The sequence below is a fragment of the Pelobates fuscus genome, chromosome 2, assembly GCF_036172605.1.
Source record: "Pelobates fuscus isolate aPelFus1 chromosome 2, aPelFus1.pri, whole genome shotgun sequence".
Classification (NCBI taxonomy): Eukaryota; Metazoa; Chordata; class Amphibia; order Anura; family Pelobatidae; genus Pelobates; species Pelobates fuscus.
In genome coordinates, this window is record NC_086318.1 from 263229553 (window position 1) to 263243229 (window position 13677).

Genomic DNA, 13677 nt, shown 5'->3' on the forward strand with positions numbered 1-13677 from the left:
TATGAAAAAATTAGGAACGGAGGAAATTAAATTTTTATATATAATTTGAAAACCCTTATCCCCTATGGTTTAAATGCATATTATGAGGGGAGAATTCATATAGAAGCTCATAATTTTTTTATGGTAAAATTTGGAATAAAAACCACTTCTAAAAGTACCTATTTTATCAATTAGTTTTTATTTGAATTGTCTTACGACAAAAGTTTAAATAATTTCCCTCTTCACATACATATTCTCAATATAGTAGATATTATTTATTCAGTATCCATATATATTGTCTTAGAAATAAGAACCCATATAATTGCCTTCTGCGCATATATATATTTCTAATAAATGAGAAAATGTTATTTAAGTTGATTTTATGTTTTAATAATTATGTTGATATTATTTATAGTTATCATTTTCTAACTACTTCCTTTACATTTTGTTTATTTTCTATCATTTTGGACAATTGAGTATTTATGGGTATCATCAACGATGATGAAAGATAGCGATTTCTTAAGGACTTCCAAGATAAGGGGTAAAAACACAGTGGAACGCAATGTGCGTTCCAACATAAGGACACCGATTCGGAAGTTCGTTGGACGCAACTTTCCACTGTGCATTTCACAGATGGTACGCATAGACGAGATGAAATTAAAATACCATACCGGAAGTTTGTAAGCAACGTGGAAGGCATGTAACATCACTTCTGGTGGGAAAACAAGGAAGTACCAATTAAGCACCATTTAAAAGGAAGGCAAGCTGGAAGCCTCAGTTTTATAATGTTTTTGTGCACTTTATTTTGAATAAAGCACTTTATAAAAACGAGCAAGTGTGACTACAATCAAAAGTATTGAAGCTGCTTTACTCTATAAGAGAGGGAGTTGGACCCTGAAATTCCACTAAGCCGAAATTTTCAGCCAAGGAGAACTGGTTCCTGCATTGACATATATGTAATTACCATAATGTATACAGGCAATATTGCACTAGCTTGTATTTCTCTCTCAATTTAGGATTATATCTACCAAGGACTATCCGCCCTTATTAATTTGGAATCCACCCTTCCTGTATCATTTACATTATGGAATGTAAGATACTCCACTAAAAAATAAATATATATATATATATATATATATATACATATTTTTTTTTTTTTTTTTTTTTATATATTTGTTGGTGTGGGTTAAGGGGAACTCGCACAGGTTTTAGAGTATCACATACGGATTGTACCATTTTGGTGATTTTGCATCCTTATTGAATACATTGTTCTTATGTCACTAGCTTAGCCCTTGATGTTATATTTCATAAAAATGGGTGTATAATCACAACATTGTTATTCTTATCTTGTGTACAACATTTATTAAGTCATCTACATCGCAATGCTCAATTTTTCTTGTGCCACAAGCAAAAGTAATAAATAATAATAATAAATAAAACAATATGTATGGGCACTTAAAGAGAAACCCTTAAATTACAGAGAAACAAATTGCGCAAATTCTAGGTTTTGCTTTGGATCGGAACTTGAGCAATTACCTCCAGCCTTACAGGATTAAAGCATTACTAAGCAACAAAACAATTTACTCTTAATAAAGTGGTTTTGTTCCACAGTGCATATTTTTTTTCTTCCTCCAGGCGATGTAAAACATAGCCATTTCTCAGCAACATTTGGCCAAAACCATGTTTATTACAGTGACAGTCAGTCTTACAACTACTACAAGTGCATCCTTATGAAGATCTGTGAAAATTGAAGGTCTTCAAGTCTAATGTCATTACATAAAGCATGATGACAGCAAATGCTATTAAAACTTCTCACTAACTGCATGGCAGAGTGCAAAAGATTAAGGGGAGTTTAAAGTTGTTCGGTTTTTTTTTTTTACATTACAAGCGCGGGACCCCAATAATGTAAAAAGAAAGTAATAGATCTACTTTTAAAGTTTGGAGTGTTCCTCTAAAATAATATAGTTATTTCAAAAGCGGTGTTCCTTTAACCTGTTCATAAATTAAGCCTTTCCGGAAACAGTGTGTGCTCATGACCGCATCTCTCCCCACCACCACCGCGTTCGCTATGTGATGGCAGGAGGAACTGACCAAAGTTGACAGCACATACTCTGCCCTTTATCAATTTTGGCTTTGACAAAGTAGTCCCTTATTTTGTCTTTTGCTATGTTTAAATTATTATGAAATTTCAATGAAATTCCAGCAGAGGCAATTTAAAATGTTTCATAAAGATTTTACCTGGCATAATCAGTACTTTGGCCCAAACACGTGTCATTGTTATGGCCATATATGGAAATAAAAAAATATTTGCTTAAACTGGTTCAATAGACAGTCTATCAACACAAATTGCATTACATTTTGAAATCTTTTTTTTTTTCCTCCTTTCCACATATACACTGGTTTCTAAAAGGTGTTAAACAGAAATTTTTAGATTGCCTTACCACGTTAAAGCATTTCACTTCTCTTGAAGTGACAGTTCCTTGTTCCATCAATTGAGTCAACACCTTTGCAGTGTTTACCAAGGTGAACAAAGCAGCAGAGGCAAGTTAAAAGCAACTTCTTTGCCCCATGGTGCCTTCGGTGCCCTAGGACCTCTACAAAGAAATGCTGTACGAGCGCATTCACACTCAGGAACTCAGGAATCCCCCCAGTAATGTTGAAGCATTTACTGTGTGAGTATTGCAGTAGAGGTAAGGGGAGCAAAAGCACTCTGCACATCACTTGCATGTTCAGGGCCAAATCATTGGCTTGTGATGCTCAGTCATTCCATCCAAAATAACACAATCAAGCCGACTAAGTGGCGTGCCAGGTAGCCAGCCATAAAATAAATGGGGGAAAAAATTACAAAAAAAAAACACACAAAAACATGACAACCCACAGCCAATTTTAGTTGGCTATATGCATAGATCTCACATGTAAGTGCTCTGCTTTAGTTAACCATCATGCATTTTCTTGTAATTGTATATTGTCAAAAATACAATTAATAATATGTATTGTCTGGGTTTATTCTGTGAGGGACAAAATAATTCCATGTAAGACCACGAGAAGACAACATACAATACAACACTGCTTTGCCATTAGACAAATATATATATATATATATATATATATATATATATATATATATATATCTCTTATGGATCAATCACCTTAGCATCACCAGTTGTTGCTGCAGTGAGAAGTACAGAATGGGAAGTTAAGTGGCTATAGCAAATTGCACTTAGTCGACAGAAAGCAGGAACCATGATAATATGAGGAATACGATTTCATGATATATAACCAGGCCCAGGTATGAAATCAGGGGTGTTCAGTATTGACAAACCCTCATATCTATAAACAATGGTAAATATTTAGAAAAGAATAGAACATGTAGAAGCAATGAAGGTACATGACACCTTTTTAAATGAAACGTAACCAAGCAGCACTGTATGGGGACAGGACTATGATATGATATGATACAGTGCCTGGGTCATGGGACAGGAGGACGTCATGACAGCTCACACCCTGTAAGGGGTCACTTACATGACATCCGCAGCTCTGCTCAGACTCTGCGGCTCCGCTCTCCGCCTGTTTCCCCGAGGTAGAGGCCAGTAGGAGATATGCTGCCAGCATCATCCGCAACAGGCAGGGCTCGAACATACTCCGCTCACCTATCCGGCCCGCTGGAGATGTACCACTCATGTCCTGCAACAGCTATTCTAGTGATACAACCTGGTAAACGTCACATACCCGAAGCCTACCCACACTGACACTACGTCGCGTAATCAGTCCTCATAGCACTCCGGAAGACCGCCCGGCGGCCATTTTGGATACTGGCAAAAAAATGTTCTTTCTTATGCTGTTCATATATTCCCCATAGAGGAACTCTAAAGCGTTAAGAATACACACCTGTATTCCTAATGCAATAGTGCCCTCTGTCCCTAGTAGTATTATGTACCCCATTTCTGCACTAAAGGAAAACTTTAGTATAAGGAATATAGCAATACAAAGATGTATTCCTAACACTATGTTCCTCTGCCCCCACGTCTCCCCACCCCCCAGTGATGTAAAGGGTTTCCATTTCCAGCATAGAAGGGGGAATTAATGCGCATGCGCAGCGATCATCAGGCGCGTGTTAGGCCTTCGCCATGAGAAAGCATTTCCTCAGTGCTTTCATATGGGGTGTTCTATGACACTGGATTTCCTCATGCAGAGGAAGTGGCACTTACAGTCCATAATAATTATTTTTGTTTTGAGCAGGATTGGTACCTACAGGTGGCACGCACTTCCATGGGGGCGGCTATGGCCCCCATGTACACCAATGCGTATATGTAGACCTATGAAGCTGAACATATATTATGAAAATTCAGCCAACACATCCAAGGATACTTTAGATTTATTGATGAACTGTTGATCTTTTGGAGTAGGAGTCCATTAGAGACAAAAGCCATGGTAGAGCACCATAACCAGTTGCCGACACCTGTCAAAATGACCGCCAATATCAGCACAGATACTGTACAGTACCTTGACCTTAAGATTTTGGTCTTCTCATGGTGAGTTTTACAGTGAGAATTGTGGAAGCGCCTCTAGCGGATGTCAGTGAGACAGCCACTAGAGGCTGGATTAACCCTCAGTGAAACATATGTTTTCAGCTGCAGCGTTAAAACTAGAGGGACCTGGCACCCAGACCACTTCATTGAGCTGATCCTTAGAAATAGCATAGGAAAGGGATTTGGGTTCAAAAGATGTAGCGGCTAGGGCAGAGGTTTTGTAGAAGGGGGCCAGGGCAGGGGTTTTGTATAAATGTGCCAGTTTTGTAGAAGGGGGAAGACCAGTGCTTTTGTAGAAAGGGGCTGGTGAGAAACTTCTAGAAAACTCCTCCCCTGCCCCTTTCTACAAAGCCCCTGGTCTCATCCCTTCTAGAAAACCCCTGCCCTTGACCCTACACATAAAAACCCTGCACCCCGATCACATAAATTAATAAAAAAAAAACAAAAAACATGCACAACCCCCTTTAACATGCACAACCCCCTTTAATGAAAAAAACCTGCACAACCCCCTGAATAGAAAAAACCTGCACAGCCCCTTAATAAAAAACAAAAACTTGCACAACCCCCTTTAATAACAAAAAAAAACCTGCACACCCCCTTAATAAAAACCCTGCACCCCGATCACATATATTTCATACACTCCCTACACATAAAAACCCTGCACACCCCCCTTAATAAAAAAAAGCTGCACACCCCTTAATAAAAGAACAAAAACCTGCACAACCCCCCTTAATTAAAAAAATCCTGCACACCCCCTTAATAAAAAAACAAAAACTTGCACAACCCCCTAACAAAAAAACACGCACACACCCCTTAATAAAAACCCTGCACACCCCCTTAATAAAAAACAAAAATCTGCAGTGCATATCCTCCCTTAATAAATAAAATACTGCAACCCCCTTAATTAAAAAAACCTGCACCCCCCCTTTAATTAAACTTACCCCCTAAATAAATCTCCCCCGTGCTGCACCCCCTTTAATTAATCCACACCCCCTTTAATTAATCCACACCCCCTTTAATTAATCCACACCCCTTTAATTAATCCACCCCCTCTTTAATTAATCCACCCCCTTTAATTAATCCACCCCCTTTAATTAAACCTCCACACCCCCTTTAATTAATCCACACACCCCTTTAATTAATCCACCCCCTCTCTTTAATTAATCCAACCCCCTGCACCCCCCCTTTAATTAAACTTACCCCCTAAATAAATCTCCCCCGTGCTGCACCCCCTTTAATTAATCCACACCCCCTTTAATTAATCCACACCCCCTTTAATTAATCCACCCCCTCTTTAATTAATCCACCCCCTTTAATTAATCCACCCCCTTTAATTAAACCTCCACACCCCCTTTAATTAATCCACACCCCCTTTAATTAATCCACACACCCCTTTAATTAATCCACCCCCTCTCTTTAATTAATCCAACCCCCTTAATTAAACCTCCACCCCCTTTAATTCTTTAATTAATCCCCCCTTTAATTCTTTAAATGATCCACCCCCTCTTTAATTAATCCATACCCCCTTTACTTAAACCTCCCATCTTTAATTATTTAATTAATCCACCCCCCTCTAATCCACCCCCCTAATTAATCCACCCACTAATTAATCCACCCCCCTAATTAATCCACCCCCCTCTAATTAATCCACCCCTTTAATTAATCCACCCCCTCTAATTAATCCACTCCCTCTTTAATTAATCCACCCCCCTTTAATTAATCCACCCCCCTTAATTAAACCTCCACCCTCTTTAATTTTTTTATCCCCCTTTAATTCTTTAATTAATCCACCCCCTCTAATTCATCCACCCCCTCTTTAATTAAACCTCCCCCTTTAATTATTTAGTTAATCCACCCCCCTAATTAATCCACCCCCTTTAATTAATCAACCCCCTCTAATTAATCCACCCCCCTCTTTAATGAATCCACTCCACCTTTAATTAATCCACCCCCCTTAATTAAACCATCACCCTCTTTAATTATTTAATCCCCCTTTAATTATTTAATTAATCCACACCCCTCTAATTAATCCACCCCTCTTTAATTAATCCACCCCCTCTTTAATTAATCCACCCCCCTTTAATTAATCCACCCCCCTTAATTAAACCTCCACCCCTTTAATTCTTTAATCCCCCTTTAATTCTTTAATTAATCCACCCCCCTTTAATTAATCCACCCCCTCTAATTAATCCACCCCCTCTTTAATTAATCCACCCCCCTTAATTAATCCACCCCCCTTTAATTAATCCACCCCCTCTAAATAATCCACCCCCTCTAATTCATTCAGCCCCCCTCTTTAATTAATTTACCCCCTCTAATTAATCCACCCCCCCCCCCTTTAATTAATTCAGCCCCAGACATAAATTATCTACTTACATTTTTTTTTCAATTTGTGTTTTTTATTAGAGTTTGGATACTCATAATATACCTTTACCGTAATATTAAAGTAGTAACAAGGTTATAACAATTTCACAGACTACAACTTTGCCGTAGTGTAAAAGTGTTAACAAGGCTTTGTCAATGATCATCATCTGGATATAATAATAGTAATCGTCCGCTAGGGCTGCAGTATTGGCAGTGGTGCAGTGAAGTTAAAGTGGTGACTCTTGCGCTGCAGTTGGTCATCTGTGCGGGATCTGAAGGTATGCGTGCTACAACTATGTATCGAAGCTTATGAGTGTCTCGTTGACATTGTCGGTATATACATGCTCTTCTTCGGACCATGATTGCTTTTGGGCATACGCTGCGTCGCAGTGTCTTCTTCCCTGGATTCCCTTCTGTCGGCCTCTGGAAAATGCAACTGGTGGAGGAACTCCTTTTGGTCGTCCGTGGAGGTCAGGGTAAGCATCTGGTTTCCCCGTGGTACCGCCAGGGATCCATCAGCTCCCCACCGGTATCTGACTCCTGCTTCCCGTAGTTGTTTGGCAACTGATGCCAGCTGTCTCCGTTCCGCAAGTGCTGCGAATGGGAGATCCCCATATAGGGCCACCGTGCTACCCTCCATTTGCACAGTGCCCAAGTCTCTGGAGCAGGACATGATAGCGGAGCGAGTCGCCATGTCCTTCGTGACCACTATAGTGTCTCTGGGTGCGTCTCCTGGAGCTGTTGCAGCTTTTCGGATTCTAAACGCTGAAAGTATTGTGTCGGGGTCAGTGCCTCCTTTAAGGCCCATTGTAGACATTAGGCGGTGGACGTAGGGTACTAAGGCCTCTCCCTCCACGCTTTCAGGTATTCCTCGGAGGCGTATGTTCCGCCTTCTATGTCGAGATTCCATAGTGATGATAGTTCGGGTAAGTTTCTGGACTTGTGAGGAGAGATTCTGCATTGAGTCTTGGGAATGCTGTATCTGGTGCTCCCTTGCACTTTCCCGTGTTTCCATTTCTGTGAGCCTTTGTTGGAGGTCCCCCACCTCCTTCTGTGTGCTTAGTATGTCAGCTCTCCACACCTCTCTCATTTCTGTTAAGAGGTCTCTTATGTCCTTTTTTGTTACAGGGGATGACTCTGCCTCTGATTCTGAGTCAGGACACTGGGTTTCAGTCTCTGCTGGAGGCGAGGTAAGACTTTCCCTGTCATCCTGGGATTCTCCTGAGTTCTCCTCCTCACTGCTAACTGCAGGTGCCATCTTAGCGGCAGCCTGTGGAGTAGGCCTCGCAAACGAGAGCCGAATATCGGTCATTTTGGGTGTCTCTGGGTGGCGACCTTTTTTGTTTTTGCGCCCCATTGGTGTCTCTGTACGGGAGGCGTACGTGTGGCCATGTATGGGAGCCGTTTGTCGGGTAATTGTCTTACTGTATCGTGCGCTGGTACAGAGCTCCACACACATGCGTCTTGTTCGCTCGGCAGTCAGCCACGCCCCTCTATCTACTTACATCTTGATGATGCCTTCCTTGCCTCCGAGTCCGACCACTGGGTGCCTCACCGCCCAGAAATGGATCCTTCCGCTGAAGATCCGTGAAGGCGGACTGAAGGCGCTGCGCATGTGAAGGCGGACTGAAGACGCTGCGCAAAGGTGCTGCGGCTGTGCACAGCGTAATGATGGGGGGTGACACATGACACTGGAAGTCATGGCACCCCCCTAGTCAGTGGCACCCGGGGTGGGCCGCCCCCACCTTAGTACGCCACTGCGGACCGCAACACCATTTTACATCACGAGAGTGCACACCCTATGGCATTAAAGAAATCACTCCCTAAGGCACAAAACATGAGAGTTATTCGCAATAATTCTGATAAGTCTGTAATGGAACAGCAATTGAACAAAATGACCGAGAAATTCCTTGCACAGGGATATAATCACAAAAACCTGTTAAAAGCGCTTGAAGAGGCCAAAGTTGCCCGTGCCCATAGAGAGGTAAATAAAGCCCCCAGGATGGTCTCCCTGATGACATATAACCAAGTAACACAGACTATTTAAAAAATAGTCATGCAAAATTGGAAAAAGCGTTCCTGTGAGGACACCTTTCCTAAGGTGTTTAAAGAACCCTTACTTATATAAGAATAAGAACCTGCCGGACCTTCTAGTCCATACAGTAAGTAGCTATGAGAAAAACACAGGACAACAGAACCGTGGCAGTGTCAGGTGTCTTGGCTGCATGACATGTTGGCACATGATGCACACACGCCCTTTTAATCACCCACACAGCAATAAAATTTACCAAATACGTCATACCATTACATCCAGAAAGCCATTTGTGATTTATAAACTTACTTGCCCATGTGGACTTGCCGACAACCCCTATGTGAACAAATTATGGGTCATCGGTCCAGCATACGGGTAGCCTACAGGAATGGACAGTCAGATCAGCCAGTAGCAAAGCACTTTTTAGACCAACAACATCCATTCTCAGCTCTCAAGTTCTTAGGCATAGACCACATCCCACCACCTAAGAGAGGGGGAATCGAGAAAAGTTATTGCTAAATAAAGAAACATTTTGGATTTGTAAATTGGATACCATTGCTCCCCAAGGGTTAAATGAGACTATTTCATACCACTCCTTCCTCTAAGCTTCATTGTGTATTTGTTTGTAATGCATATTTGCATAGTGTATTGGATAAGTTTTTATGTTTTATTTTCATTCTTGCCTATATAATTGACCTATATATTAGTGTTATGGGGATATAATTATTCACTTAGATGCATGTTATGTGGTTATGAAATGCCACACTACATATCACACTTGGTGATCACAGTATTTTTCTATATCATTTAATTAAGTCCAAATTATAGCACATTATTCACTTTACAAATTAGCCCTTTATTGTCTTTTTCACTTTAAATCATATCTTAGGATTCATCTATATTTAATGTACCTCCACATCTTCACCCTGTACATTTTGGTGCAAGCATCTAAAAAGTTTAGTGATCTGTAGTGATGTACCGAACTGTTAGCCTTTCCATTAAAAAACACATTTTTTTTGTTCACTGTAATAGATTGAATAGCAGTTAGTTGTCTGCAAGCATCTGGGTGTCAGGCCTTCAGGCCTACTCTGCCAACTTCTGCAAGTCCACTTTGCCACTCATATCTGGTGTCACAATAGCGTGCCTTTAAAAAGAAAAAAAGTTTTTCACTGTAAGCTAATAGCAGTCAGTGTCCTTCAAGCGGGTGTCAGGCCTTCAGCGTGTACTCTGCCAACCTCTGCCAGACCACTTTTCCACTCATATATGGTGTCACAATAGCGTGCCTTTAAAAAGAAAAAAAGTTTTTCACTGTAAGCTAATAGCAGTCAGTGTCCTTCAAGCGGGTGTCAGGCCTTCAGCGTGTACTCTGCCAACTTCTGCCAGTCCACTTTGCCACTCATATCTGGTGTCACAATAGCGTGCCTTTAAAAAGAAGAAAAGTTTTTCACTGTAAGCTAATAGCAGTCAGTGTCCTTCAAGCGGGTGTGTCAGGCCTTCAGCGTGTACTCTGCCAACCTCTGCAAGTGCACATTGCCACTCATATCTGGTGTCACAATAGCGTGCATTTAAAACCAAAAAACTTTTTTCACTGTTATAGATTGAATTGCAGTTAGTTGTCTTCAAGCGGGTGTGTCAGGCCTACAGCGTGTATTCTGCCAACCTCTGCCAGTCCACTTTGCCACTCATATCTGATGTCACAATAGCGTGCCTTTAAAAAGAAAAAAAGTTTTTCACTGTAAGCTAATAGCAGTCAGTATCCTTCAAGCGGGTGTCAGGCCTTCAGCGTGTACTCTGCCAACCTCTGCCAGACCACTTTGCCACTCATATCTGGTGTCACAATAGCGTGCCTTTAAAAAGAAAAAAAGTTTTTCACTGTAAGCTAATAGCAGTCAGTGTCCTTCAAGCGGGTGTCAGGCCTTCAGCGTGTACTCTGCCAACCTCTGCCAGACCACTTTTCCACTCATATATGGTGTCACAATAGCGTGCCTTTAAAAAGAAAAAAAGTTTTTCACTGTAAGCTAATAGCAGTCAGTGTCCTTCAAGCGGGTGTCAGGCCTTCAGAGTGTACTCTCCCAACTTCTGCCAGTCCACTTTGCCACTCATATCTGGTGTCACAATAGCGTGCCTTTAAAAAGAAGAAAAGTTTTTCACTGTAAGCTAATAGCAGTCAGTGTCCTTCAAGCGGGTGTGTCAGGCCTTCAGCGTGTACTCTGCCAACCTCTGCAAGTGCACATTGCCACTTTTCCACTCATATATGGTGTCACAATAGCGTGCCTTTAAAAAGAAAAAAAGTTTTTCACTGTAAGCTAATAGCAGTCAGTGTCCTTCAAGCGGGTGTCAGGCCTTCAGAGTGTACTCTCCCAACTTCTGCCAGTCCACTTTGCCACTCATATCTGGTGTCACAATAGCGTGCCTTTAAAAAGAAGAAAAGTTTTTCACTGTAAGCTAATAGCAGTCAGTGTCCTTCAAGCGGGTGTGTCAGGCCTTCAGCGTGTACTCTGCCAACCTCTGCAAGTGCACATTGCCACTTTTCCACTCATATATGGTGTCACAATAGCGTGCCTTTAAAAAGAAAAAAAGTTTTTCACTGTAAGCTAATAGCAGTCAGTGTCCTTCAAGCGGGTGTCAGGCCTTCAGCGTGTACTCTGCCAACTTCTGCCAGTCCACTTTGCCACTCATATCTGGTGTCACAATAGCGTGCCTTTAAAAAGAAGAAAAGTTTTTCACTGTAAGCTAATAGCAGTCAGTGTCCTTCAAGCGGGTGTGTCAGGCCTTCAGCGTGTACTCTGCCAACCTCTGCAAGTGCACATTGCCACTCATATCTGGTGTCACAATAGCGTGCATTTAAAACCCAAAAACTTTTTTCACTGTTATAGATTGAATTGCAGTTAGTTGTCTTCAAGCGGGTGTGTCAGGCCTACAGCGTGTACTCTGCCAACCTCTGCCAGTCCACTTTGCCACTCATATCTGATGACACAATAGCGTGCCTTTAAAAAGAAAAAAAGTTTTTCACTGTAAGCTAATAGCAGTCAGTGTGCTTCAAGCGGGTGTCAGGCCTTCAGCGTGTACTCTGCCAACCTCTGCCAGTGTACTTTGCCACTCATATCTGGTGTCACAATAGCGTGCCTTTAAAAAGAAAAACAGTTTTTCACTGTAAGCTTATAGCAGTCAGTGTGCTTCAAGCGGGTGTGTCAGGCCTTCAGCGTGTACTCTGCCTCTGTCACGTTCACAGTAAATGATGTGGAACACAACTTCAGATTTCTTAGGACTTTGATCTTTTATTAAGACACTTAGATGGAACTGAGACTTCAGTTCCAGAATTACAGTTACTGTTTCTTTAAATAATAAACGGTTTGTTTCATTTAGCATTGACAAGGTTCAGAATTCATTAGAGTCCGATATTCTTGTTAACAGTTCAAATTATAAGAGATTATATACATTGGAATTATCAGTAGCAAGAATGGTGCAGCAAAACTTAAATAGTACTTGTTTTGAGGGATGCTGTAGCAGGCTTGCTGGACAACTTGATAGCAGACTTTAGTATGAAGAAATAAGATTATCTGTAGCAAGACAGGTACAGCTGAACTTGAATAATACTTGATTTGAGGAAAGCTGTAGCAGGCTTGCTGGAGAACTTGATAGCAGACTTTAGTATGAAGAAATAAGATTATCTGTAGCAAGACAGGTACAGCTGAACTTGAATAATACTTGATTTGAGGAAAGCTGTAGCAGGCTTGCTGGAGAACTTGATAGCAGACTTTAGTATGAAGAAATAAGATTATCTGTAGCAAGACAGGTACAGCTGAACTTGAATAATACTTGATTTGAGGAACGCTGTAGCAGGCTTGCTGGAGAACTTGATAGCAGACTTTAGTATGAAGAAATAAGATTATCTGTAGCAAGACAGGTACAGCTGAACTTGAATAATACTTGATTTGAGGAAAGCTGTAGCAGGCTTGCTGGAGAACTTGATAGCAGACTTTAGTAAGTTGAAATAAAGCTTTAGCATTATTAGCTTTTAACTCAGAGACTGTAAGTGACTTAACTTCTAGAAGTAGAGGGATTGTGTCCCCAGCTCTCCTCCGAGGCGGTTGCTTCAGTTAATGGTTGCCGAGAGTGCTGGTATCTTTCTCTGATGAGGAGAGATGTTGGGGACTTGAATATTCCTCCGGTCCGATCTAGTAGCGAGTGGTCGTCTCAGCGAGGTATGTGAGCCGGTGAGTTTGGCGCGGTACGCGTTTCAATAATCCAGAGTCTATCAGCTGGTGCGGTCGCATTAAATAGCAGACCGTGGCAATGGGGGTGTGGCTAAGCTCTGTCAAACCCGGAAGCATGAGGAGACATCGGGAAACTTAAGGCCTGACAGCCATCCTCTGCCAGTCCACTTTGCCACTCATATCTGGTGTCACAATAGCGTGCCTTTAAAAAGAAAAAAAGTTTTAACTGTAAGCTAATAGCAGTCAGTGTCCTTCAAGCGGGTGTCAGGCCTTCAGCGTGTACTCTGCCAACCTCTGCCAGTGTACTTTGCCACTCATATCTGGTGTCACAATAGCATGCCTTTAAAAAGAAAAAAAGTTTTTCACTGTAAGCTAATAGCAGTCAGTGTCCTTCAAGCGGGTGTGTCAGGCCTTCAGCATGTACTCTGCCAACCTCTGCCAGTGTACTTTGTCACTCATATCTGGTGTCACAATAGCGTGCCTTTAAAAAAGAAAAAAAGTTTTTCACTGTAAGCTAATAGCAGTCAGTGTCCTTCAAGCGGGTGTCAGGCCTTCA